The 27,366-nt window shown below is 46.2% G+C and overlaps 1 protein-coding gene across 3 annotated transcripts in view; it reads left to right on the top strand.

Annotated features, from left to right (window-relative positions):
- GC (GC vitamin D binding protein) overlaps nucleotides 1–19,251 on the top strand; it is a 245,740-nt gene extending 226,489 nt beyond the window's left edge. For 2 of the 3 annotated variants that reach the window (XM_078676420.1, XM_078676417.1), the window contains one exon: nucleotides 18,979–19,251. The gene's annotated coding sequence lies outside the window, so the exon portion shown is untranslated. The remainder of the gene's footprint in view (nucleotides 1–18,978) is intronic. The other variant, XM_078676418.1, reaches the window with a different exon arrangement.
- Nucleotides 19,252–27,366: the final 8,115 nt, after the last annotated feature.

Below are 27,366 nucleotides of genomic sequence, written 5' to 3'. Positions count from 1 at the left end.
TTTGCTCAATGTGTGGTGAACCTTCACCCAAAATGTGTGTATATGTGGGCACGTCCAGGCCAGATGTGCGAAATCAGCGTGAGGGAATTGACATTTCCGACATTGGTGCAGCCTATTAGTATCTATTTTGTGTGCTCTGTCTGGGGTGACATACATGCGTTGTAGGAACTTGAGGTGGATCAGCCTGTGTCTGCTGTTTATGGAGACAGTTTTGGTCTCCTGACAACATGTCGTCCATTGTTCATCAGATATCTGGTTGCCTAGATCTGCCTCCCATGCACTCCGCACCCTGCTATCATCTACCGGGATCAACTCTGCACATGTTTTATAAAGTTGCGAAATCAAGTGAACCCCCTACTACTACCTATAGTCATTGTAAGGGGCAGGAAAGATTGAGCCTCCAGCGGGAAGTCGGGGAATCTGTCCAGAAGTGCCGAACGGAGCCTGGCAAAGACAAACCTATCCATGAATGTGGCATCTGGAAAAATAGACGTGTCTTCAGTATCGAATATATGGCCCGCTGGGAAAAAATCTCCCAGCTTGGTGATGTTGAATTTCTCGCAGGCCTTCTGTATAAACCTTTCCCCCGTTATTGGCAGTAGCTTAGCATTGGGGAGTGGCATATCTGAGGAATACACCATTTGGGTGTTTGTGAGTCGCCCCAATTGAGCACATGCCCAGCTATTTGTGGAGACCAGTTGGATATCTGTGCAGTCTCGCGGGACACCGACAGGCAGCACTGCTGCCAGCGTGTCTGACAGAACAAAGTCGGATACCGCTTCAGAAAGGTAATTCTGGCGTCTGGGTGATACTAGGCTAGCGCAAAGCTGCACTGCGCCACCAGGTAGTATAGTTGTAAATCAGGAACGCCGTATCCCCCCCTGGCGCATGGAAGCGTCATGCCCTGCCACCTAACTCTGGGTGTCCTAGAGCCCCAGACCAGCCTGATCAACTGGGCAAAAAGTGCGCTAAAAAAGTTATTTGTAAGGGGAATTGGGATGTTGTGAAATAAATATAAGAACTTTGGTAGGACTATCATTTTAATGAGGGCTACACGACCCGCCATGAAAAGTGGGAGTTTCAGCCAACGGTCGATTTGCATCTCAAGTTTGGAAATAGCCATGCCCTAAGTGCGATAAAGGATTTGGTCGACCTCTAGGTGTATGTGCACCCCCAGATACTTCACTGAGTCCGAGCACCACTCCAGTGGAAATTCCAGTGTCCATTGGGTCGTACTCTTCGTGAGAGGAAAGATAACCGATATATGCCAATTAATCCCCAGCCCAGAATGTGTACCAAAACACAGAATTTCTCTCAGAAGGAGCTCTTAATTAGTCTGAGGGCCATGGACATATAGGATCGTGTCGTCCGCATAAAGGGATATCAGCAGTGGCCCTGTACGGAATCGCAGGGCTCTGTGTAGATGTTTCTCCTGGAAGTACCTCACCAGAGGGTCCATCGCCAGTATGAACAACAGAGGAGATGACGGGCACCCGTCTGGTACCTCGGGACACGGAAAAGGGGACAGATAGAGTGCCATTGAGTCGGAGTCTGGCAGTGGGCTGGCTATATAATAAGGCTGTGGTGGCCACAAAGCCCTGCGGCATACCCATTTGCTGTATTACAGACAGAAGAAAGGGCCATTCCAGAGAGTCGAAGGCCTTCTCCGTGTCTAGCAGGATGGCAGTTGCGGGAGTGTCCGGACCTATTCTATGTATGGTGTTAAACAGCGTATGGAGGTAGAATGCCGTGGAGCGATGAGGTATGAAACCCGACTGAGCCAGCGAGACTATGGATTCCATCCAGAGCGAGAGACGGCCTCCTAATGCCTTGGCCAGGATTTTCTAGTCTAAATTGAGGAGGGATAGGGGACGATAAGAACCACACAACAGCGGGTCCTTACCAGGCTTGGGAAGTAATATAATCACCGCCTCGCGGAGTGTAGGCGGGAGGACCTGCTTCTCCAAAGCTTCAGCATACATATCCATCAGATGAGGGATCAAGAGCTCCTTGTATGCCTTGTAAAATTCCCCAGTGAACCCATCCAGGCAGTCGAGGGACTCAAGGAAGTGATGGCAACATCTATGCTGGGATGGGGATCGCCAAGAAGTTTTGCATACATTTCTCTAGCTAGACAAGTGCAACTTCTGCTAAATAGGCCTCTTGTGCAGAACGGTCCTGCCCCAACCTGGTGCAATATACGGTCTTAAAATAAGTGAGAAATTCTTGCTGTATGCCTACGGGATCAGTGATATGGTGTCCTGCCTGTGTCTGCAGCTCAGTGATGTAGGTTTTCATGTAAGGGGGTCTAATCATTTGTGCCAGGATCCTACCAGGGCGGTCCCCTTCTCCATATACACTAGCATTGTGATTTTTCCCCATGTATAGAATTTCCCTCTCCGCCATTTCCCTGTATTCCAGAAGTAACGCTGCCCTCTTTTCGCCATAGGTTGGGTCTGTGGCCGTCATCTTAGCAGCGTCCAGGGCACCAATCTCGCCCTCCACCCGTGTCAGAGTGCCACGAATGTCACGTAGCACTCCAGAACTTTTGTCCATGCACACGCTGCTAATGTAAGCCCTCCCATAATACTGCCTATGTGTCCACCGACCCTGTGTTGAACGTAAAGTATTCTACAATAGCGTCCTGGACCTCTTTCCTAAAAACCTCATCTTCTAGTGCCCGTTGGGGGAACCTCCACTGCCTTTCAAAACCTCCAGGGAGAGTGATCAACAGGAAAAGTGGCACTGGAGAGTGGTCCGAGTATGTTCTGGGTAGCATTTGAATTTTACTGAACCACCTACAAATGTCCTGAGTAGCCAACCAATAGTCCAGTCTGGTCCAGGTGTCATGGGAACTGGTGTAGTGGGTGTAGGTGGTGTGGCTCGGGTCTCACGTCCGGCTGATGTCTAAGAGTGAAAAGTGTTCAATTATGGAGTGCAGAGCTTTACATGCTCAGGGCTTGGGATCTGAGGCCCTAGAGGTGCTGTCAGTGGTCGGGTGCAATGCGATATTGAAGTCACCCCCTAAAAGAAGGGGCATGGAGCCGAGCTGCAGCAATTTGGATAACAGCCTATCATAAAAATCAGGGGAATTACTGTTCGGGCCATATATACATACCAATGCCGTTCTGTGCCTTAGCAGAATTCCGATCACTATCACAAACCTGCCGTCGGGGTCATAGATGACAGAGTGACATTTAAAAGAGAGTCTCTTGTGTATAAGGATAGCTGTGCCTCTGGCATAATTGCTATAGTTTGCTAAAATCTATTCGGACCCCAGGAAGCAGCGAACCGTGACTGATCACTGGTGGGAAGGTGCGTCTCTGTAAAAAGGCCACATATACCCTGTGCCTGAGCAAATAATGAACAACCTGCCATTTCTTACGGGTATCATTTAAGCCTTGGACATTCCATGCCGCTAATATGACACTCGAAGGACCAGAATTATAACCTAACTGTGACATCCACAGAAAGAAAAACTTATGAACAAAAGTAACCAAACACAATACCCAGAAAGCCTGGACACAAACATAGGAATTACAGCAGCAGTGCAATGCAATACGAACAGTACCCCTCCGCCCACCCAGCCTTCCCGCCCGTCCGGAGAGGCAAAACCAACATTCCAATAACTTGTAATAGCACCGATGGTCTTGCAACAATATCCAACAATAAAACCAATGCGGTACTGTCAAACATCACCATTACGATCTTTTAGGTGTTCACCAAAGTGGTGGTTGCATCGCCCTCCGCGATCTAGTAACCCAACAAATAATATAATAAAAGCAGGTTGTCCCGGTTCCTAACAGTGACATTCCAAATGCGAGGTGCAGTATCAGATATCAAGAGCCCAGCAGTCAGCCTTGTCCAGAGTTTGAGAACAAATCTACACTGCTGGCGGAGCCACTGTGTGGCGGTGAAGCAGTTTCAGTGTCCGCGGGGCGCTTGCTGTTAAGTTTATAGTTTCAGCAGAATTACTGCACTTCTGTAAGATTTTCAAAAATGCGAACACGACCATTCACCTCCACTCAGCCTGGCGAGATAAAGCATGCCATACTTCAGTCCTAGATTTTTTAGTGTAGCTTTAACCCCTAGGTATTTCCTCCTTGCGTCCTGGACCATGGTCGTAAAGGCTGGATATAGTGACAGTCTGGAGCCCTGCCAGGAGAGTTCGCCGCATTCACGAGCCAGCCGCAGTGCAGTGTCTCTGTCGCGAAAGTTCATTATTCGCGCGATAATGGGCCTGGGTGTGCATATCCTGGGTTGGGGCAGGGGGTTAAAAGACCTGTGGGCGCGCTCCACCACAAAGCCAGGAGTAAAAGCTTCTTACCCCAACAGGTCAGTGAGGATCATCTACACTAGATTATCCATGCGCCCTGAAGCTGTGGACTACGGCACACCCACCAGGTGGACGTTATCGTGACGACTTCGCGCCTCCAAATCTTCGTTCATTGTCGCAACCTCTTTTAGGATTCATTCCATGCGGTCTGTTTTCTTCACTGCTTGCGCCAATCCGTCCTCTAGGTCCGACATGCGGGACTCGACGACATCCAGCCTGCGATCGTGCACCTGGGGCTTCGTGCCAAGATCTTCTATGTGCTTGTCTAATGAGTCGAAGCGAACATCCAGAGCCTTGAACCCGGCTCTCATTTCCAACAGCAGCGGGTGCAAGTGGTGCGGGTCATCCGCCGGAGCAGTAGGAGGATGTCCACCATCCGGCATGTCACCTAGCTGGTCTCTGGAAGATTCCCCTAGTTTCTCAAAGGGGAGGACGCGCTGTTTGGGGTCTCTGAGGCCCGTGCCGCAGCCACTCAGTCTGGTGAACTCGTGAAGCTTGGCGATAACTTAAGGTGATAAACAGACTGCGATATCATGCCAGAGTAGCCCACCGCAGATAGTACAAGGCCTAGAGTCTCTCTGCAGCCGCCGGAGTCACGCCTCAGCCGCGACTAGTCCCAGCGCCCCACCAGCTGGGCCCCAGTCTGGACCTGGCCCACACTCCCAAGACCGTGCAGGCCCCAAATGCAGCGCTCACCTTACCGCAATATGTGGTGGTCGAGGAGGTATAAGTGTGGGCTCCCCCACAGTCACAAGCTCCAAGTAGGCAAAGGGGTCCCGAGGCGTGTTCCTGCCACCCAGCCCAGCAGGCGACTTCCCCAACAAGCATGAGCCCCAGGTGCAGGGGGGGAAGAGTTGCTGCATGTAATCCCAGGCGCTGGGGGCCCTGATTGTTCCTTGTGCCCCCAGGAGCACCACAGGCAGATGAAACCCGGGCCCAGCTTGGCGCCCCATAAGCTGCGTGTGGTGGGGCCGCCACTGTGCGATGGCGGCATTCATAGTCCGAGGGCAGTCAGGAGCCCGGCCTACTGGACCTGTTCAGCCGTCCCGCTCCCTCAGTGCGCCTCCGCCAGGTGCTGCCAAGCTCCAAGCGCGCCACTGTGTGTTCAGCTGTACCGAACAGTCCGCTTGGTACTGGCCGGCCGTGTCCTCACTCCTCCGCGACCCCTTTCCCCAGCAGGTTCTGTGAGGCCGCCATCTTGCCCCGGGCGCTCCGTACAGGCTCCGCTTCGTCCGATGTTTTTCACCTCCGCCCGGGCTTTCAGCATCCCGCTGAGGTCAACAGTGCCGCCTGCAGGGTTGCATTTACATTTTTCGGCGTTTTGGGGCCCAATGGATGTCCGGGATAATGGTGTTTGGGTGCTAGATCCAGGAGAGCTTCAGCGCCGCACAGTCATCCTGTGCAAGGCGTAGCCACGCCCCCAAAAATTGGGTTACCTTAGAGTGAGATGGGCATTGCAAGAGATAATTTAAAGATAGTGAGTATGCTGTGACCACTGCACCAGACTTGAAACCGCTTGTACCAGGAAAAACAATTATCATTACAACAGATGCTGTTTCAACAGGGATAGGGGCTGTACAAGAAAGTGGACTAGGTGAGAAAACCATTGCATTTGCCTTAAGATCACTTAGGTAATCTGAGGTCAACTATTCTGGAATCAAATAAGAAGCATTGGCAGTGTACTGGGCGCTAAACAAATTCAAGAACTTTATTTGGGGGATTGTAGTTAAGAACAGACCACAAGTCACTTAAGGGGGTATTTACAAATAAGGGCTGGAGGTAATTTCCAGTAGAATTAAAAGATGGGTAATTAATCTACAATAGTGCACATTTGATGTAAGAAAATATCGATGGTACACGTAGCTTTGGAGCAGAATGCTTGTCCCGATTGGTTAATGATGCAGAAAAGAAAGAGAAAGTCTGTGATAACCAAAGGGAGGATATAGAATTGCACAAAGAAAATGTGTTTGTGATCTCCAAAGGGGTGGTTGAGGAGGAAAATTGGAAAAAAAAGAGTTAGAAACAGATCCCATTCTAAGTAAAGTATGAGATTTTTTAATCCAGGGGAGGGATAGTGTAGAAAAGAATGAAGAACAGCTGAGGCTATATTGAATGGCCAGAGAAGAATTATCAGAAGTAGATGGATGCCTTTTAGGAGGCACACAATTGATACCTCCTGAAACCCTCAGGAAACAAAACTGATTACCATAGCACACAAAGTCCATCTGGGGATCACCAAAACTATTTAAAAAAACTTGAGATCCAAACAGGAGTCCTTGCTGGATCAAGAGGGTTGAGAGGACCCTTCGTAATTGAAGGGGATGGGGGGATACGTCCTCCCACATATATGTTTCAACCAAAAAAGTATCCCACCTAAGAACTCAAGGGTGCTTCTCACCAAAATAGAGGGACAGAGGATAGAGGGGTAGGTAACCCCAAGTGGGTACAGTAGCTCAGCGTGACTAGTGCGGGGACAGAATTTTTTTTTTTTTATATAACCATATATAACATTGTTACTTCTAATCACTTTTTGCTGCTAGGGGATTTCAATATCCACAGCGAGGATAAAGAGAACAATGAGTCTGCTAGCTTCTTAGTTGATACAGCCACACTGTGACTGGGAAAGATTAATACTGGCCCCTTACATTTGGCCAGCCACACCCTGGATATTATATTCACTAATTCCCCCCTCATAAGCGCTGATCCTCCCTGCCCACTGACGTGGTCGGATCATTCCATGATCCATTTCCGGATCACTAGTCCAGCAGCTAGAAATTGGCTGAAGGCGCTCAGACTATCCTTCAAAGGCGATGGCAAAAAGTCACGTATGACTCTTTTAGCAAATTATGTATGCCCATGATATTCAAGGAACACATGGACAGTACAATGAAGGAGAGGGTCTTTAATTACAATGTTAACACAATAATTGACACGCTGGCCCGCTGAAACACTGTATGAACAAATCTAGAAAAAAAGTGAAGAATGGTATACTGCAGAGTTACGCAGGAAAAAAATCCAGATGTATGCTGCTGGAAAAAAGATGGCGCAAATCTCAGTTTGAAAATGATAAACTTAGTTTTAAACTGGCCCTCGCTGCTTACCACAAGAATTTAAAAAGAGCATGGAAAAATCATGTTATATTAAAATTAAACCAGGTAGGAAACTCGATACAGGAATTATATGAAGTCCTTAACTCTTTCACTAAGCCCACAGCCTGCGCCCAACAAATCACCCCCTCTCAGAGCCTTTACGACAGCATAGCTGTGTTCCTTGATGAGAAAATCAATCGGATATATAATGAATTGCCTCAAAATATCTGATCACACTGAGCCCACTGACCTGGGTTCTGAAGTAGTTGAGGACTTAAATGTGGGTCTGGATTGTTTCAGAGTTATCTAGATCTCTCAGGTGGAAGCCATGCTTAGTACGGCCGAAATCGGGCTTCCCCCTAGAGGTTTTGCCAACATACAAATATGCCCAGCTTGCCCCTCTTCTAGCCGCCCCCATCACTGAGATTCTGAATACCTCTTTATTCGAAGGTATTTTACCATTGGATTGGAAGTCCGCTGAAGTAATTCCTATTAAATAGCAGCTGTCTGCTGAAACGCTCTCAAATTACCGTCCCATTTCGCTCCTCCCTCTGATGAGTAAAATGATGTAAAGCTATGTCAACACTCAGCTATTGAACTACCTGGATAACCACACTATTCTGGATCCTTCACAATCTGGGTTTAGATCCAACCATTCCACAGAGACAGCCCTTATTGGTGTTACGGATCATATCAAAATGGCTTTGGATGGTAATAAAGCAGTGATACTGATCTTATTGGATCTGACAGCAGCCTTCGACAAGGTCTCTCATCAGAAACTGATTTTTCAACTGAGAGAGGCCAGGCTGCAAGGACAGGCACTCAACTGGGTCATTAGTTTCCTTGACCAGTGCACTCAAACCATCAAACTTGGGTCCTTTCCATTTCCAAACCTTGAAACTTACTAAGGGGGTGCCCCCGGGCTCTTGTTTGAGCCCAACTTTGTTTAATATCTATACGGCACCCTTTGCCAAGGTTAACAGGGAGCACAGTTGTACTCCTTTCTCTTACGTTGATGATACCCAGCTGCTTCTGACCTTTGATAAGGACTCTGAGGATATTGAGAAGCGTTTTGCTATGGGTATGTTAGCTATATATGAGATTGGATGACGGACCATTGTCTTCAGCTAAATGCATCTAAGATGGAAATCCTGTTGTTTGGCACAGCTCAGGCCATCTGGTCCCCTAGGTGGTGGCTTGATACATTAGGTCTGGCCCCCTCTTCAACCTCAGTGGCAAAAAACGTGGGGGTTCGCGTAGATGTTCTGCTATCCATGAAGGACCAAGTTATGACTACGATGGGGACCTGTTACCATACCTTAAGCCTCCTGCGAAGAGTGTTTCGCTGGCTGCCACTCTGTGTGCGGAGAACCTTGATTCAGGCATTGATTATTGGCCGCTTAAACTACTGCAATGCTCTGCTGGCATCTGATAATGAGTCCCTTCTCAGCAGACTGCAGATTGTTCAAAATGTGGCCGCTCGCCTGGCCCTAAAAAAATCTCCTCGTACCTCGGTAGGACCTTTATTAAAACAGCTTCACTGGCTCCCTATCCGCCAGAGAATTCATTTCAAGCTCGGTTGTCTCACCCATAAAGGTCTCTATGGCATGAGCCCCAGCTACCTGGCGGATAAATTCAAAGTCTACTGTTCGAATCATCATCTTAAATCGGTAGGGAAAAGGCTGTTAGTGGTCCCACGGTTTAAGAAGCTTAGAACAGGCGGCAAAACTGTTGTCCATCTGGCCTCTAAATTTTGGAACACCCTACCTGTGGACCCGTGTAAATGCTCCAATCTTTTACGTTTTAGGTAACTCCTGAAAACTGCACATTCAGAGTTTAATTTCTATCTGCACATGTTCGTCTGGCTTTCCCATCATGATAGCGCCGAGATACCCCTCCGGGGGTGATTCCTGCGCTATATAAATCCTATACATACATACAACCCTCACATACTCTAGTAGTATCATGCTTCATCATTGGGTTCACCCTGACTCCTAGAGGTCAGGGTGGGGTCAACCATATTCCAGGGAACACTTCTGAGAAGGCGGACCAGGGGGCTTAACTGGAGATTAAAAGTCCCTCACCTTCTCTAAGGTATCCCTTTATTAGCGGAGGAGGTGGGAAAGTTAGAACAATATCTAGCGGGTAGTATGTACTATTATGGTCCATGACCCCGTTTCAAACTGACATGGTTCAGCCCTACTCTAAGGCCCAAAAAGGTCCGAGGCTTTCAACAGGGTTACAGAGTGGTACCTCCCTGGGTTGTTGGTAAACTTGATACGTGGCTAGTTTGTGCCAAATAAGTGAAAATCGGGCAGTGATAATACTTGCCCATGTGCAGTCTTTGTGCGTGATCGACTAAAACAAGAACAGATCAGTATCCATATTACAGTGTGCATACACTTCTCATGCTCATTTTGTGCAAACATTACAACTAACACTGTGTTAAGGCAAAAAGTATCAATGGCAGCATGCAACTCCCACTACATGCAAGTCATATATTGTGTAAGTGAGAATGCTGGTACACACTGTCGTTCTGTGCTTATGTGCAAGTTATCATAGGTAACAGTTGTAGGAGCGTCTGTTACGTGGTCCCTTTCTTCATTTCAATCATTCATCCACACTACTAGTGTGCGTGCATACAGCGCATGTATTCTCTTTTGGGATCACCTAATAGTCTTCCTGATAGAGTTACATACATCTCTGTCTCTTGTACAAATTTCACCTATCCGAGGAGGATCATAACTCCCCAGTCAAGCAGTACCCATCACATTTATTCAACACTCGTTCTCTGGGTGACATATATAGGACCAGAAATGGAAGATTCATGCACATTTTAGCGCCGGAAAATACTCACCCACAATTGTTGGGTATTGTGTATCCAAGGAGCCGAGGGAGCCTGTTTAAATGTACCACTGTGGGTCAGAGCCTGTCGTGCTGACCCGCGTTATGCATTTGACATGTGACGTACCATGTGTCGCTTGTGTTAGAGACGTTGGAATCAGACTACAAAACAAGCGAAATCATGGGAAGAGTAGTCCCCGATATTGGTGGTCTAGGAAAAAAGCTCAATTTGTTTTGAGCGATATCTGTGTATCTCTCACTCAAAGGTAAGATCACCACATGGCGGTCTGCTAGTTGTAATGCGGTTTGTATAGATGTGTGATCGCCAAGGGGTAGTATTACTCCTATGACATTTTTTTGTGACACAGATGGGCCCGAATTATTAAATTGGCATGCAAACATGTATACAGGTTGTTAGACCTGGCACCATTGCCGTGGGTCTCCCTTCCATTTTTTTTTGTTGCCACATGTGTTTCTGCTATGTGTTTTGGTGGTCTATATGCTTTGGGCACTGTGCCACTGATGTTGCTTGGTAGCTTTGCACTGAGCAATCAGGTTTACCACAGAGGCAATGTGTAAAGCATTGAAACAGCACTCACGATAAATACCTTGAGAGTCACAAAAGAGACTTCATTTGTGATGTATGTAAATAATGTTTGTATTCGACACACATAATAATGAACACAACTTGAACATCATGTATTTTTTAGCATAAATCACATTCGGAATTAATACTAGCAGCACTAGGCCCAGCCATGTTCGAATGACATCAGAAATAAGCACACTTGGGAAAGATCCTAATCTACACTTCCCCCCAGCACCCCTATGCGGTGCAACACATTGCCCACCCCAGGCCCACTGTAGCAATTCTTAGAATTCATTACCACATTGGATTCACAGATGGCAGAGCCTAGGTCCTGGGTTCAAGGTTGTTGGAGCCTTTTGTCCCTGAGGCTTTTGTCAGGAGACTAGCCAACTATCACTTGGAGTCACTTTGGGATCCTAGATTCAAAAAATGCAGGTTCAGTCCTTCTCTCCCTGGCAAAAGGGCAGGAGGCCCGCACAGCAGGGCAACAGTCCTACAGAGCAGCAGTTCATCAGAGTGGCAGTCCTTTCAGCAGCACAGCAGTCTTTTTTATGGCAGAGTATCCACAGGTCCAGAAGTGTACTGAAGAGATGGTATCTGCGATCTAATATTTATACCTGGTGCCCTCCCTCTGGAAGGTGGGAGAGTCATCTAGAGGGTTCTCTTTGAAGTCCCCAGGCATCCTGCCTGTCTTGGCTCCAGACTAACTGCAGGGGGTATGCAGCCCTTTGTGTGGAGGCAGCGCACAGCCTATCCAAGTGTAAGTAGGGATGCACCCAGCTCCTTCCTCGCATCCTGCCAATGATGGCCCATCCAGGCACACCAAAGCTCTCTATTGTGTGTGGCTGTTTAAAAGGAATACACAAAGCCCAAGTGCGAGCTACACTCAGTCATGTGACCCAGAGACATGCTACATGCACTAAATAGCTAAGGCAGGAAAAATGTCAACTTCTAAACATGTGATTTTCATTACAATAACAAAGACATTAACAATGAACTGGCTACCTGTTCCTATTTGGAAATTACAGCTTATTGTGAAAAGGTAACTACAGTTTTATACTATTGGAAAGGTAAGACGTGCAGTAGTGAATAACAAAATTAAAAGTTTTTCATTACCAGGATATCTAAAACTTAAAAGCACATCCCCCACTTTTTTACATACATTGCACCCTGCACACTGTCCAGGGCCTACACTAGGGGTGACATATATTTTAAAAAAGAAGGTTTGGGCCTGGCAAAAGATTCATTTTGCCAGTTCGACATGGTAGTTTAAAACTGCACACACAGGCTGCAATGGCAGGCCTGAGACATGTTTGAGAGGTTATGTTAATGTTATGTTAATTGTGAATTTCTGAAGTGTACGTTCACCTGCAGGTCTCTCTGCACTGGGATTAGACTTGGAGAGATCAAAACAGGTCCGGCTTAATTGTGTGCTTGAGTAAAGAGCCAAGTCTTTAGCATTTTTCTGAACTACAGGTAGTCTTCTTCAAGTCTCTGGGTTATAGGCAGAGAGTTCCACAATTTTGGGCCCAGTATAGAGAACCGTGACCCGCCTGTGCGTTTGCATCTGAATCTAGGGACTGCCAGTAGATTCATGTGCATGGATCTTAGGGTGCGCTGAGAGGAGTATTTGAGGATTCTTGAAGGCATGTATTTGGGACCTATACCATCTACGGCTCTGAATAGGATGCATCCTGTTTTAAACAGAGAGCGCTGCTCCACCGGGAGCCAGTGAAGCTCTTTCAGCAGCAGTCTAATATGACAACGTCTGTCTTGTTGGTAAATAATTCTGGCTGCTTGATTCTGAATCATCTGTAGACAATGTTTCTGATTTTATGGGAGGCCCAGGTACATCACGTTTCCGTAAAAGATTTTGGAAAGAATCAAGGCGATAATGATTTGGATGCTGGCCTCTCTGCTGAAAAATCTTTTGATCTTTTGCAGTTTCCGAAGTTGGAACAAGCAAGCAGACGTAACTGAGCTAATCTGCGAGCTCATAGAAAGATCTAAATCTATTTGTCGCCCAGGGTCTTAATCACAGGCTTAGGGAGAGGTGCTGCACCTAACTCCAATGGCCAGTGTGCTGGAGTCCAATGCAGGAGTTTGTTTTTGAGAATAATGATTTCGTTTTTTTCCAAATTCAGTTTTAACTGGTTGATGTTCATCCAATTCTTGAAGAATAGCATTGAGTTCCTAAGAAATTACTCTGATTTAATTGACTCTTCAATTGTAAAGATTAGCTTCATATCATCAGCATAGTTGTAAATCTTAATCCCAATCTGACAGAGTCTGGATATGAGTGGGGGTATATACACATTGAAGAGAATCGGGGAAAGAGAGGAGCCTTGGGGCGCTCCACAACACATATTTACAGTATTGGACTTGTAGCGTGAGAGCCACACTGATTGCTTGCGGCCTTCTAAAAAGGATGTGAACCTACTCAAGGCAGTGCCTCTAAGAACGGCTGCAGCAATACGATCCAACAGTATTTCATGGTTGAAGGTATCGAAGGCTGCAGACAGGCCCAGGAGAATCAAGGCCTGTGTGCAGTCCTCATCCGCCTTACCTTTTAGATCATCTATAATGGATAGTATGACAGATTTGGTGGAGTGTGATGGGCGAAAATCTGCCTGATGGGTGTCTAAAAAGTTGGTTTCCTCTAAGAAGGAACTAAAAAAATGACTACATACATCTCCAATAATTTAGCGGGGAAAGGGAAGGAGAGATAGAGGTCTGTAGCTATCCTGCTTTTGAGGGCCAATGCCTTGCTTTTTTGCAACAGGATGACCACTGTTTCTTTGAAGACTGAAGGCACAATACCTTGGGTAAGAGAAAGATTCAAGAAGTGAAGGATAGTGTCTGGAAAAGACAGATAGATGGATTTTAAAATATGGACGGGCATACCTCTTGGGGAAGCCTGGTTTTACTTTGTTTACAAGTTCAGAGAAAAGTTCTCTATTTAGGCAAGGAAAGGGGGTCAGAGAGGTAGAGTTGGAATTGCGTAGACTGTCTTCTACCCTACCATGGCTAGCGTCGATTGAATCTTGGATTAAAAAAAAAAATTCCACAAAGAAAGAATTTAAATTGTTACAAAGTTTTTGTGAGGCAGTGATGGGGGGGTCACATGGCCAGGATTAGTTAACTCTTTCACAATCCTGAAGATATCTTTTGACCTATTGTTTGAGTTGAGCACTTCGTTAGTAAAAAATAATCTCTATGCCTCCAGGATGGCTTTTTTATAATCCACGAGGCTCGCAAAGTATTGCTCTCTAGCCTGTAGTTGGTAGGTTTTAAGCAATTTCCTTTCGGCTTGACGTACATAGAGTTTCATAATTTTAAAATCAGTAGTGAACCATTTAGATGCTTCATGTCACCTAATACGGGAGGTTTTAATCTCTATAGGATCGTGGATATCGATAGCATTCAATTGGCAATTAGCAATCTCCCTCTCGAAACTGTCTATGTTATCCTGACTAGTGAGATGCTCATGATTTAGCGTGTCCCAAAGAGATTTCATATCAATGCGGTTCAAATTTCTGAAAGTACATTTTAAATGAGGGAAAGATTTAGGCAGAAACATATCACCCAAAGAAAAATTGATAGATAATGGTCTGACAATACACAAGGGTAAATAGCTAAGTTCTGGAGGGTGAGATTGATAGGCCACACTTGATCGAGTGTATGGCCTTTGATGTGCATGGTAGAGTAGACATGTTGGATGAGATTTAGGCTAGCAAGGGACTCAGTTAGTTCCCTGGCTGCCTTTCCCCCTTCCGCCTCCTTAGCCCAAAAGTTCATGTCACCTAAAATCAGGACTTTGTCATAGTCCACTGTCAGGGATGTGATGCTATTTGCAAAAGCTTTAGGGAAATCTGGCATCGCTATTGTTGGTCTATACAGAAGGACACATATCAGTGTGCTATTTGGAGAATCCAGTTTGACTATAAGATTGTCAACTAAAGGTATTTCTAAACTGGAAATGGTAATAAAAGATAGTCCATTTTTGATAGCAACAGCCACGCGTCCCCTCTTTTTCCTGAAGGTCTATTAGTTTGTAGGAGGAAATAGTTTTCTGGAAGTGTGGCTAAGATTTCATGGGTGGATTCCTCTGATAGCCAGGTTTCAGCCAAGAACAACATGTCTGGTGAGTCAGTGGTCTAGAGATTGAAAAGTTGTAGTTGGTGCTTGACTGCAGAGCGAGTGTTGAGATCCATTATGTTTAGTTCCTTCACATGGGGTTGTCCCCCCCATGGGTTGGCTAAAAGCCTAACAGCCCTCCTTTTATTTACAGAAATTAAGTGCTTGACCTGGATGAAAGAGGTCTAGCTCTTCCAGCTTAAGTTGAAGTTGAGGGTCATACAATTGCCTGTCTTGCGAGGCCATAGTTTCGAGGTCTGCATGTGAATAGGAGAATTTTTGCGCATAGTGGCATGCCCCTTGCCCTGTCCAGACGCGGACGGGCACAGACGGATTTGCTTAGGCACTCCTTCAGCACACCAGCAGCGCGTCTGGGCTGCGGGCATGAATTTAAAGCCTGCTGCGGTCTAATGAGCTCCGCCGCCTCCCAGCTGATAAGTTAAGCTTCTATTGCCCACTGACTATGGGGGGTATTGCTCGGTTCCTGTACAAGTATTAGGAAGAATTTGAACAACTCAACAAATTCCGATTCAAGGTAACAATCATTAAAAAAGTGGCGCAACTATAATGCTTCTCATAGTGCAAGTTAAAGGTCACAGTGTGCAGAAATATATTTAAACAAGCATTGAAAATGCAATAGGTCTCACCTTTGATTAAGTTAAACCCATTTGCTTTTCTGGTGGTATTCTATAGCAAAGCAAATGGCTTTAACTATGAAAGGGCGAGACCTATTACATTTTTAATGCTTGTTTATACAGCACAGGTGTCAACCCGAAGGGAGAAAAATATTCCTCCACTATTGTACCCCATAATTAAACTTTGTGGAATTCTGCATAATTAATGAGGTGCCCAATTATAGTTGACTTAACAAGAGTGGCCACGCTGGAATCCAGATAACAAACCGCAGAGGCGTCTGGAGTGTTGCACACCTGTGGCCACAGTAAACAGCAGGCACGCCGTTGGTGCACAGGATCATGTGCTCAAGCACATATGGATAAGTGGTCTTGCTGCATAAGACCTGAGTTCGAACCCCAGCTTTGGTAGTTGAGCAAACGACAACCGTGATGCTGGGCATTTTTCTCCATCTCAGAGCAGTGACATATTTACATCCTGAAAAGATGTCTGTATCAGCAGTACTTTCAGTGTAAGGGTGCAATAGGGATATTTATAGAGCAGCTGACTTTGCAGTTGAAGATCTGAGGTACAGTTTTGGCGCGTAAAGAATCTGAGAACAAGGGATTCTTGATCTCCCAGTGTAAAAACACATGTACTGGAGCAACAGAGGCCATCGAGGGTTGCAAGACTCGGCAGCTGGCATGGTAGTACCTTAAAGGCTAAGCGCGTAGGTACAGTTAGAGCAGCAGGTGCAGTGACACAGGTGCCAAAGCCATGAGGGGCCATTGAAACTTGCCCCACCTCCCCCTAGCAATAACCAGAGAGGCCATTTGCTTACTTCCACCAAGACCCGTGGCAAACTAGTACTAGATGGACATAAAGTGAGTAATGGCCTCAGTACCTAGGTGAAGGGGTACGTGGCCCACCCGCAAGCGGTGCAAGAGAAACTCGCCTGGCTCTACAACGGAAGTGAGCTTTCTAAACCCAGCGACTGGACCAGATCCTCGCTTCTCTCAACTCATCTACAGCAGCAGCTGCGCGTGCTGGTGAGTCCCCGAAACAAAAGAAACCCTACCATGTAAACAAGACCTGTATTGTCAATGGAAGGTGATGGAGCGGCTTGGGTTTCAAGAAAGTAAACTAGCGCGAGCAGCGGCGCGCGGCCTATGTGCGCGCGTTGTAAGGGTGCCCGCGAGCGATGCGCTTAATGAGCCATAACGACGGAGCGTCCCACGAGTGTCGAGAGCGAGCACCAGGCCATGTGTTTTGAATTATCGCGCCCGTGTCTGGGCACGATCATTAAAAACATTTGGCGCCCGTGCGGGTAACCGCAAGCTATAGGCCACACACCCACAAGCGTGTGGTGAGCTTTTGAAAGCCCCTTACTATAAGTCTCACCAAAGCAGTGCATGCGCGCTGCTATAGGCTCTACCTACAAAGGACTGCCAGCGCATTATCTCTGCCTGTAGTACCACTTTACTAGAAACTTATAAGTAAAGTAAATATGCCAGTTGGGAATAAGCCATTGTCATCATGTTTTAAGGAGTAAGCACAAGCACTTTAGCACTGGTCACCAGTGGTAAAGTGCTCAGAGTCCTAAGGCCAGCAAAAACAAGATCAGCAAAAATGGAGGCGGTAGGCAAAAAGCTTGGTGGAAGACCACCCTAAGGCTGACGCATATAACAACTGTGATCTCCTGAGGCACACTCACATGTGTACATCCTCCGCAGTTCTCATAGGTCAAGCAGTGTAGTGTAGTTCCTATATTCCCAATAGGCTCTGCACATTGGAATAATATAAACAGCAGTTTAGACGTAGGCCTGAGGTCATCTAGGTCTCTACTGACTATATTAGACTTAATTAGTTTTGCCAGCTAGCTCAGAGGTCACTAGAAACTTTCTCGAATAAACAAGGAGGAGTTTAACTTCCCTGGATAGACAAGAAGGGATTAGCTTCTGGCAACCATAAAACATGACAACTTTGCTCCCTCAGAATAAGAGTGTATCTCTAGAGTTGTGTGAAAACAATAGACAACTATTTCACTCAGTCAATTGTGCATACTTAGTTTCACCAGAGTGCAGAGAAATAGAGAGACGGGCGTTTACAATAAAAGGTGTTATTTATTGAGCAGTCTTCTTTCTCATGCAAGAGAAATGAATTGCCACAATTGCAATACTTATAGTAAAGTAAAGTGCGTACAGTAAAAGGAGTATTATAAAATAATACTGTAAAAGCATTGATATGGTTTCTTAGCCATATGATACTTTAAAATAGATCAAATATATACATACATAAATACATTGACTAACGTACTCAACTGGTGCTTCTAAATACGCCTACCCCGGTGTACCTGACCTAAGCCTAATACGTGGGAAGGAGTAAGTAAGTAGCAGTTTAAGTTAAGTTGGTTTTTCCAAGAATCTGAATCAAAAATTCTCTTTAAAGGTTTAGTCAGCTCCGTACCTGGGTAAGAGAAAGCAGGAGGTCGGGTATCTCTCTCTCAGGACTCGATATCCCAGCAACCCGCAAGGGCGGCTGAAAACACCGGAGCTGGATTTTCTCGGCTGGAGAAAAAGACAGCGTCTCTCTCAGTGCGTCAAAAGGGAGGCTGGGCTCTCAGGCAAGTAGATAGCCGCTCTGCTCCAAACCACCGTGTGTTTGCTTAAGGCAACGTTGGTATATTCATACCTGAAAGGTGTCGGGTTAGACGTAAGGTTGGACATAAGACGTCAATAAGGATGTCACTAAGAACTGGCCATTCTTTCAGTGCTCGCAGGAGTTCTAGGACAAATCAAAACAGAAGCATGGGGATTTCCCAGGTTGCTGGAGGTTTGCTTTGTTTAAAGAACGCGTTGTACTCTCTAGGAGTCTGGGGAAGTAGCCTTGTTTAATTTGGACTGCATGGGCTACGACTAATATGGATATGATTCTTATGCCTTTATAAGGATATTATTTATTTTAGCCATATAAGGGCATAAATTAGGAATATCGAATTAGGGTCCTAGATAGAAATACAAAAGCAGCCTGAGGCACATTTTGAAAAAAAAACCTGCTGTTAAATCCTCAGCTCTGTCAGGGTGTGTTGTGAGCTCTCCTGCAGTTATGGACACAAGAATGGGAGGCATGTTATTGATATTACACTGCAGCGGGCCACTGCTCTTGTATGTGCCGCCACAGTATTGCATGTCGCATAGGGCGGCCTATATATTTAAGGACATTTCATGGTCTTTGATTACTATCCCATCCACTGCAATCCTGGTTTGCACTTCAGGGAGATATGCACCTTTCAGTCTCTTTATGCTTGTTTGTTGAGAAGCATCATTGCTTTGAAAATGTCATACAGTAATAATGTTTTGCTCGTCTCATTACAGGCTTTTTATTTTCACAGACATGGAGCCTGGTAGTTATATAGCAGCTGCAGCTGAGCGGCCAGAACAGCCTGTCAATCAACTAAGTACCTTTCCAGGCACTAGTATGAATGAAACATCCACAAACAGGGAGCACCTGCTCACATGCTACCTGAAATTACAACTACAATGTATTTGTCCTATTCATCGTTGCTTTTAGGTACCATAATGTGCCTCCTCATTAGCCTTACAATGCGACTTGTTTTGGAAAAAATAAAAATATATTTCTGAAAACTAGACCTGTGTTTTTTTCGTTTTTTCCGTTCGAGCAAGTGCATAGGGAGCACTGCAGAGGGGAGAGGCCATGGCCGGACTGGCCATAGCAGGCACCGGGTGTTTCCCAGGTGGGCCGCCAGGGTGAGGGCCGTTTTTGGGCCCCTGGGGACCGTTTTTGTTACCGGAGGCCGGTCCCCTGTAACAAATTCTTTAGTTCACTCAGCCACCCCAGTTCAGACATGGCTATATGCAAATCAGTCTGACCCTGTGCCTCATGGGAACAGTGCAGCCCGAACTGCCAAGCCATGTCTGAACTGGGGTGGCTGAGTGAACTAAAGAATGGTGATGGATTAAACCCAGATCAGTTGACTGGGGTGAGTCTTTGATTTGTTCAAGCGCACCGTCCATCATACCCTTTTGTATCGCTTTGTTCGCCCTAAGTGTGGCAGGGTATGCTCAGACGTGAGTCCCTTGTTCACTTGGCCACTGGATTCAAGATAGCCTGGCTGATGAGGATTATGAATCCGAAACCGGTCCCAGGATGCTTGTTTCCGGTCCAGGGAAGACATGGCTTGGCAGTTCGGGCTGGACTGTTCCCACGAGGCACAGGGTCAGACTGATTTGCATATAGCCATGTCTGAACTGGGGGGCTGAGTGAACTAAAGAATGGTGATGGATTAAACCCAGATCAGTTGACTGGGGGTGAGTGTTTGATTTGTTCAAACGCTCCGTCCATCATCCCCTTTTGTATCGCTATGAGACACCGCCAGCCATATTACAATGGGCATTTTGCAATGCTTTTCCATGGCGGCATTGGGCATGCGGTGTTCACTCTGGGGGGCCCCTGTGGGCCCCCAGAGTGACGGCCAAAGGGGGGTGGCACACGGGGGGGTACCTGTGGTACCCCCCTACATTTGCTTAATCGCTGTGGCAGGCACCGCGCGGTGCCTGCAGCTTCGATTATGGAAATGCGTGCATTTGTTTTTAACATTGTGGCGGGCGGTGCAGTGAGCACCGCCCACCACAATGTTAAATTGAGGAATGCGCCCGCCACTGTGGCGGGCGCATCCTAATGCCAATGTTGGGACCCCCGCCCTGCCACCATCCTAATGGACCCCCTAGTCTTGAGAAGCACAAACTCAGGGCTCAGAACATAACACAGTGTTTAAGGTTGGCTTTACTGATAAGCTTTTATTTCTACCCAAACCCTTTTTTACCAACATTAGGATAATGAAACACTGGGAAAAAGCCTCATTTTCTAACCTGTACCATGCAGTTTGCATGCAGCTCCTTGATGGCAATTCATAGTTCAATGTGCTAGATTAGGATATAACTTATAAACTACACAGTAAAAAAAGGATATCTGTGACAAAAGCAGTAACCCTTCAGAGATAAGCACATAAAATACTGCTCTGGGATTTGCCTGGTACATGTTAACCCTTCTATCGTGTCCAGGGCAAGGGCACTAGGACCCTGGGACAGTACAGAGGCGAGGGGACACCGGACACCACATCCGGTCAAGGGGTGGGGAGATGGGACATTCTGCTGTTGGACCTCGAGGCAAGAGGTCATGATCCGTATATGCTGTAGACGACGAAATAAAAGCATACCTGCTAATCAGCATCGTGTCCAGTGTGGTTTCCTGGGTCTCAAGACACGACACCATCTGCGCTACCTTAGATGAGTCAAAACTGCCACTAGACAAAACTCTGATCTCTCTCCAGCAGGTACATTAAACTCCAAAGTTTTCATGACACTTTTATTGTAGTTGGACATACAAGGAACTCTTCAGGGGTTGCTTTAAAACTGCTGCACTGCTACAAAACCGGCCCCTAGAAACAAAACTGGCCTCCTACCTTTTCCGCCTCCCAGGAAAACTCCTGATGCCTGGTGCGACCAGTTTGGCCTTGACATATTGTCCCTAACCAGGTTAACCCCTTGACTGCTAGTGGTAGTAATGAAAGATGGGTATGAAGGAAATCCATGTATTTTTTAAATGTGCACAAGATACTGAGCTTAGGAATAGTGGTTATTTGAACACGTTTGAACTTAAATTTGCCCACATTATCATGAATCAGAAGCCATTTTGTAAAATGTGTTTTTAACCCCTTCGACGCGCGTGACAAGGTCAGCTCGTCATGGGCGTTACCTGCGCTGCGCGTGTGACGAGCTGACCTTGTCACGTTACGAGGGTTTTTGCGAATCACAGCGCGCAGCGGGAAAACCGCTAGCGCGCATGCGGTTAAAGCTCAATGACTTACATTTGGGAGCCAACATGGAGAGAAATCCAATTGGTAATAAATGTTCTACACTTCTGTATTCTTACAATTCTCTCAATAAAAACAGTACAATGTGGGTGGGCCTATTACCCACGATATGAATGGCCCCAAAACACGATGTGGTGATATCAAATTTTGGATACGAAAAACTACCCTTTTTTGTGATGTAGGTAGCAACAAAATGTGGGTCTGGGCAAGGCAGACACCCAAGCAAATCTACTAAACCCATACCTTTCTGAAAACTGGACACCTAGGGAACTTGTTTTCTTACCCAGAATGCACTACAAACCTCACACTTTGGCTAAAATCAGGTATTTTTCTAGCATTTCTGAGAAAAACTTAAGAACACTGTTGGGATCTACAAAATTCCAGCCACCCAGTATTCCCACACTTCTCCTAATAAAAATGGTAAAACACTTGTGGAGCTTGGTCAAGTGCCTGCAATAGGAATTGATCAAGCCAGAGATCATGCAAAGACTTTTGTGTGGTCCATGATTTGGTCCATTCTTGTCATAGGGACTTTGCGTGTAGGGTTGGCCCCACTTTTATGGATCATAAAACAGGATGTGAAGTGACCGTCATATTGGTAGGGTATTGGCCTACAGCTGAAAAAACAGATGAAAACAAAGGCATTCACCAAGCATTGAAAGAATTTTAAAGTATTTTATACATAGGACATGATAGGCCTAAAGATAAAACTGAGCTTTGTCTTGGAACAGTGAAAACATAGAAACTTACACCTGCATAGATTGATTCAATACAGAAACCTATTGCCTTTGAGGAAGTAGACTCAGCCATGTCCAGGTTATAAAATCATAAATCTCCCCAGGCACCCATCTCTTTCGCCAGCTGAATTGCCAAATTTTGGTACCAATCTTACCCCATTTGTATAACTCTTCACGGAATATGGGAACATTTCAGACTCTAGGCGTGAGGCCTCCATTGTAGCATTGCCCAAGCCTTGAAGGACCCAAAGATGTGCTCGTCCTACAAGACTGTTTTATTACTAAATGTGAATGGGAAACTTTTCACTGGGATCTGAGCTAGTAGATTGGAGCGACCAATGCCAAGACCTTGATCAGGAGGTCTTTAGCACTTGTCACATTTGTGCACACAACGCCAAGCTCATCCTACAGATCAGAGATGTCAACTGACACTTCTCCTCTAGATCAACGATGAGAAAGCATTCAGTAGGATGCATTGGCGATTCTTGTCGGAGAGCGTAGATGGTTTTGTTTGGGCATACATTCAAAACTTTGGTTCTAATGCTTGTGCATGCTTTCTGGTAGCTACTGAGAACCTATCAGGGTTCAACTGTGCCATTCAACTTCAGGAGAGGGGCAAAGCAGGGGTGCCCTCCCTCCCCCTCTTGTTTGCATTGTACATGGAGCCTATGGCCATAAAGGTGAGGGAAAGCACACACATTAAAGGGCTCAAGATCGGGATCACACACACGCATAAAATGTGAATTTATGCCGAGGATGTTGTGGCCTCATTTGCAGACATGGTGCAATTGGTGCCTGATTGGTTCTGAAGGAGCTAGATGGATTTGTTCAGGTGTCAGGTTTTAAAATGAAGATACAGAAGTCAGAGATCCTCAAGTTGTCCAGCCCAATAAAGCATAGAAAACAAATGCAATCTAATTGCCCACTAGAATGGGCCATGGATAGCATTCATTATCCGGCCGTCACGTTAATAGTATCACTGAAGAATACATTATGTCTAAACTATGATGACCTAGTCCATGCTCTGAGGAGAGACCTTCATTTGTAGCAGATGGGGGGTTTTCCTGGCTGGGCTGACAGGTTGCCTTAAAATGGATGGCACTGCACAGATTGCCTTCCATTCTGCAGGCCTTACTGCCCCAACCTCTGCCTAGAAGTCTTAAAAGTGTGCAGCGTAGCAGGTAAGAAGCTTAGGCTGGCAAGGAAAATTACACACCAAACCACCAGGGTGAAGAGGCTTATATTATCAGGTATGACCAACTACAGTGTGGAATACAGTAGATCAAAGAGTGACAAACACTGGTACTTTACAGACCAGTTAGTAGGAGAGTGCCACACATGGAAAATCAAGTGGTTGCCAAAGAGGCACAGAGCATGGGGCCTCTATTCATCTCCTGTAGCCAGGTCTACTCTAGTGGTATGGGATCCAGTAATGCCCCAGTTACTTACTGGTAATCTTCATTAGTCCGAGTCAAGTCTTCCTTGCCACATTACTTACAAAGTGAGCTTCAGCTCCCCCACAGAACACTCCAAGCAAAATTAGTGCTCCTGTCTTCCGCGTCCCTCCCTAATATGGCCAACCTCTTTTACCACTTATCCATAAAAGGAGACTCAACCCACACCTCTTCCTGTCCCCTCTCCCAAGCTCCACAGTACATGAAACCGAAGAATAACCAAGTGAGGAATAGGAAACCACATGTGGCGAGTAAGACTTGACTCTAGGTAATGAAGATTACCGGTAAGTAGTTGGGGCATTAATTCCCAGGCAAAATGCTCTTCCAAAGAGCTCTTTAGGATCCTTAAAGAGTTTACTACTCCTAGAGCTAACAATCTCTCCTGTCCCCCACGCATTTTAAAAGTAAAATAGACAAAATCTATGACTCCTTTGATCAAGAATTGGAGATTAGGGAAGAAATCTCAAACCCAGATAATCTTCTCCTACCTAGATTAGAGACCTTCGCAGCCATTACCATGGAGCAAGCCTTACCACTGCTGGAACATATCAAGTCAGGCTCCCCGTCAGATGTGGTTCCCCCCCCCACATCATTTCCGACCTGGCGATGGAGTTGGTAAATCCAATGACGGAAATCTGCAATCTATGTTTAGCTACCTCCTCCTTTCCATCAAAATGGAAGAAGACATATATTAAACCTCTGCCAAAAAAAACATCAGCAGATTGTGATGATTTGCAAAACTATAGACACATTTCTCTTCTCCCTGGTTGGTCAAAAATAATGGAGACCCTGGTCAACCGACAACTCTCAGACTACTTGGAACATCATAATCTTCTGGACCCCTTGCAGTCAGGCTTTCGTGCGGGATACAGCCCTGAGTCTAACTTAACAGAGGTACAGACTCGATCAGGTTACTGTTAGATGAGGGAACACCTACAATGCTAGCCCTTTTAGATCTGTCGGCAGCCTTTGACACCAACTCTCATAGAATTCTTTTGGATAAACTATGAGAGATTGGTGTCAGAGGGACGGCATTAGAGTGGCTTCAGAGTTTTCTATCGGATAGATCTCAATGCCTACAACTGGACACCTTTACATCCCAGACCACAACTGTGGACAAGGGTGTACCTCAGGGCTCCACACTAAGCCCCACCCTATTCAATATGTGTCATCTCTGGCTACCGTCATCAAATCTTGTGGGTTCCAAACCATCTCCTATGCGGATGACACTCAGGTGATAGTCCCCATGGAGAAGGACACCAGGGTGACCAGAGATAGATTTCAGACCTGCATGCTAAAAATAGCCACATGGATGAGAAAGAAATTCCTGCAGCTTAACTCCAACAAAACTGAGATCCTATTGTTTGAAAAAGCTGAGGACTTATGGACTGAGGAGCGGTGACCTGGAAACTAGGCGAAACTTCCACCCCAAAGAAATGGGCGAAAAACCTGGGCATTGTAATGGATAACAACCTTTCTATGGAGGAGCATGTTAGATTCTATCAGGCAAGTGCTTTGGACTGATGCGCACGCTAAAATTGATTTTCCCTTGGATCCCTCTTACCACCAGAATGGTTTTGATACAGGCGCTCCGGAAACGCTCTACTGGAAGGGATGAGGGAGGACTTGCTCTCAAGGCTACAAATCGGCGGCACGTTTAGCATTGTACAAGCCAGCACGAACTCCATCCCTACCTCTATTGAGAGAGTTACATTGTTCAAAGTGGTGTTCAAAGTGTAGTGTTCAAGTGTAGTGTTCAAAGCACGTTATGGACTAGGACCTAGATACCTAACTAAGAAATTAGAATGGTATACCCGGACCCGTCAGCTAGGATCCAGTGGGCAAAAGATCCTCCGAACTCGGAGAATTAAAAAAGTGAAGATGGGAGGCCGCGCCTTTTCCTATTTGGCCCCAAGTACTGGAATTTGCTGCCAGAGGACCTACGGGCATGTCCCACTCTGATTCTCTTCAAAAAACACCTCAAGACTTGGCTATTTTAAATGAGTATTTTCCGCATTAGGTTTGCGTGCCTCCAGGGCGCCAAGAGATCCCCTTGGAGATGATTCGTGGGCCATATAAATAATAAATATTAATAATAATCAGTATTCCTCATCACATTACTTACAAAGTGACTCAAACCAAAGCTGTACTTGACTTCATGATCACAATAAGTACACCAGAATAAAATTTGCTTGAAACATGCAATATTTAATCCAGAAAAACAACAAGCAGTAATACACTTTGCATACAGTACCACAACTGCTAGTGCTTGCGTTCAATACAGCCGAAGCAAATTCAACACCAGCCTTGCCTCCGAACACCACTCGATAATGGTCCATAAACATGTGTGGGTAAGTTCATGTGGCGTCATTACTATCATCTTCAATACACACTCCTTTAAAGGAAGCCCAGGACACCAAATAATTTCGAGTAGACCTCGCCTGTGCCTGGCCCATCACTTCCGACCCCTGAGGCTCATAAGCTCGCAGAAACGTCTGCTTAATCCATCTACTCAACATGGAACTGGAATAGGTTTCAGCCCTTTTAAACTGGACTAAAATTCCCAAACAGACTATCACGCTTCTGAAAGCTCTCTGTCCTCTCCATATACAACAACACCGCCCTTGTTACATCCAAAAGATGTGATCCAGACTCTACCTCTGACGAGGCTCTGGCTAGAAAGCCGGAAGAACCACCTCTCTGGACCAGTTTGTTAAAGGCCTTTCCCTGTACCATCACGTGGTACAGGGAAAGGCGGTGCAAGCACTTTTAACATTGCGGACAGTGCTGCAGCCAGCAGCACTGCCCGCAATGTTAAAGGCCCAGGATGCGCCGCCATCCTAATCGCAGTGGTGGGACCGCCGCATTTCTGACGGGCGGTCCCAAACACCTCTACGGTGGCAGGCGTACTAAGTCCGTCCACCATCGTAATGACCCCCTAAGGTCCTAATCAGCCAAAGGTTCAAATACCGAAACTTGAAGTTCCCTCAACACCAACAGAAGAGCCTATGCTGGAGCTGGACACACCACCCTAGGACATTGTAGAAAAAAGCTATGCATCAATCTAGACACTAATGGATCCAGATGCAGGCTTCTGAAAGCCTTGAAAGCCGTCCATTAAGCCAGAATTGCAGAAGGAGAGATCCCAAGGTGAAGCCATCAGACAGAAAATCTAATACTCTTACAGGGTCCACTGATCCAGGGTTCAGACCATTTTCTACAAACCACCTGGAAAGAGAACCCCAATGTTTAGAGTAAGACCGTAGAACTGCCTGTCACCAGGAGTTCAGAATTAAGTCTGCCACTTTTGCAGAGCACCCCCTAGCCATCAAATTCACCCTCTCAACAGCTAGGCCTGAAGGTGTAATCTCTGCAGTACCCCTCCTGGAAGAGGAGGCCCCCTCAGAGGATAAGAATGGTCTGGAATCACCCAATTATCCTGCACCACCAGAGTCCTCAGTAGTGGATACAAGAGGCACTTGATCCACCCCGGTACCATCAACAGCACACAGGCCTTGTCCTGTCGTATCGTGCACAACACTCTGGCAATCAAAGACATTGGTGGGAATGCATGAAGCAGGTCCTCGGTCTACCTGAAGGACATTGCATCCATAGTCCATGCCTCTGTGCAAGGAATTATTGGGTGGAAGCGTGGAAGGAGAGAATTGTCCTTGTCCA

The sequence above is a fragment of the Lissotriton helveticus genome, chromosome 2_1 (genome assembly GCF_964261635.1).
Source record: "Lissotriton helveticus chromosome 2_1, aLisHel1.1, whole genome shotgun sequence".
Lineage (NCBI taxonomy): Eukaryota > Metazoa > Chordata > Amphibia > Caudata > Salamandridae > Lissotriton > Lissotriton helveticus.
The sequence above is the reverse complement of the archived record's forward strand: the minus strand, read 5'-3'. Positions and strand labels throughout refer to the sequence as shown.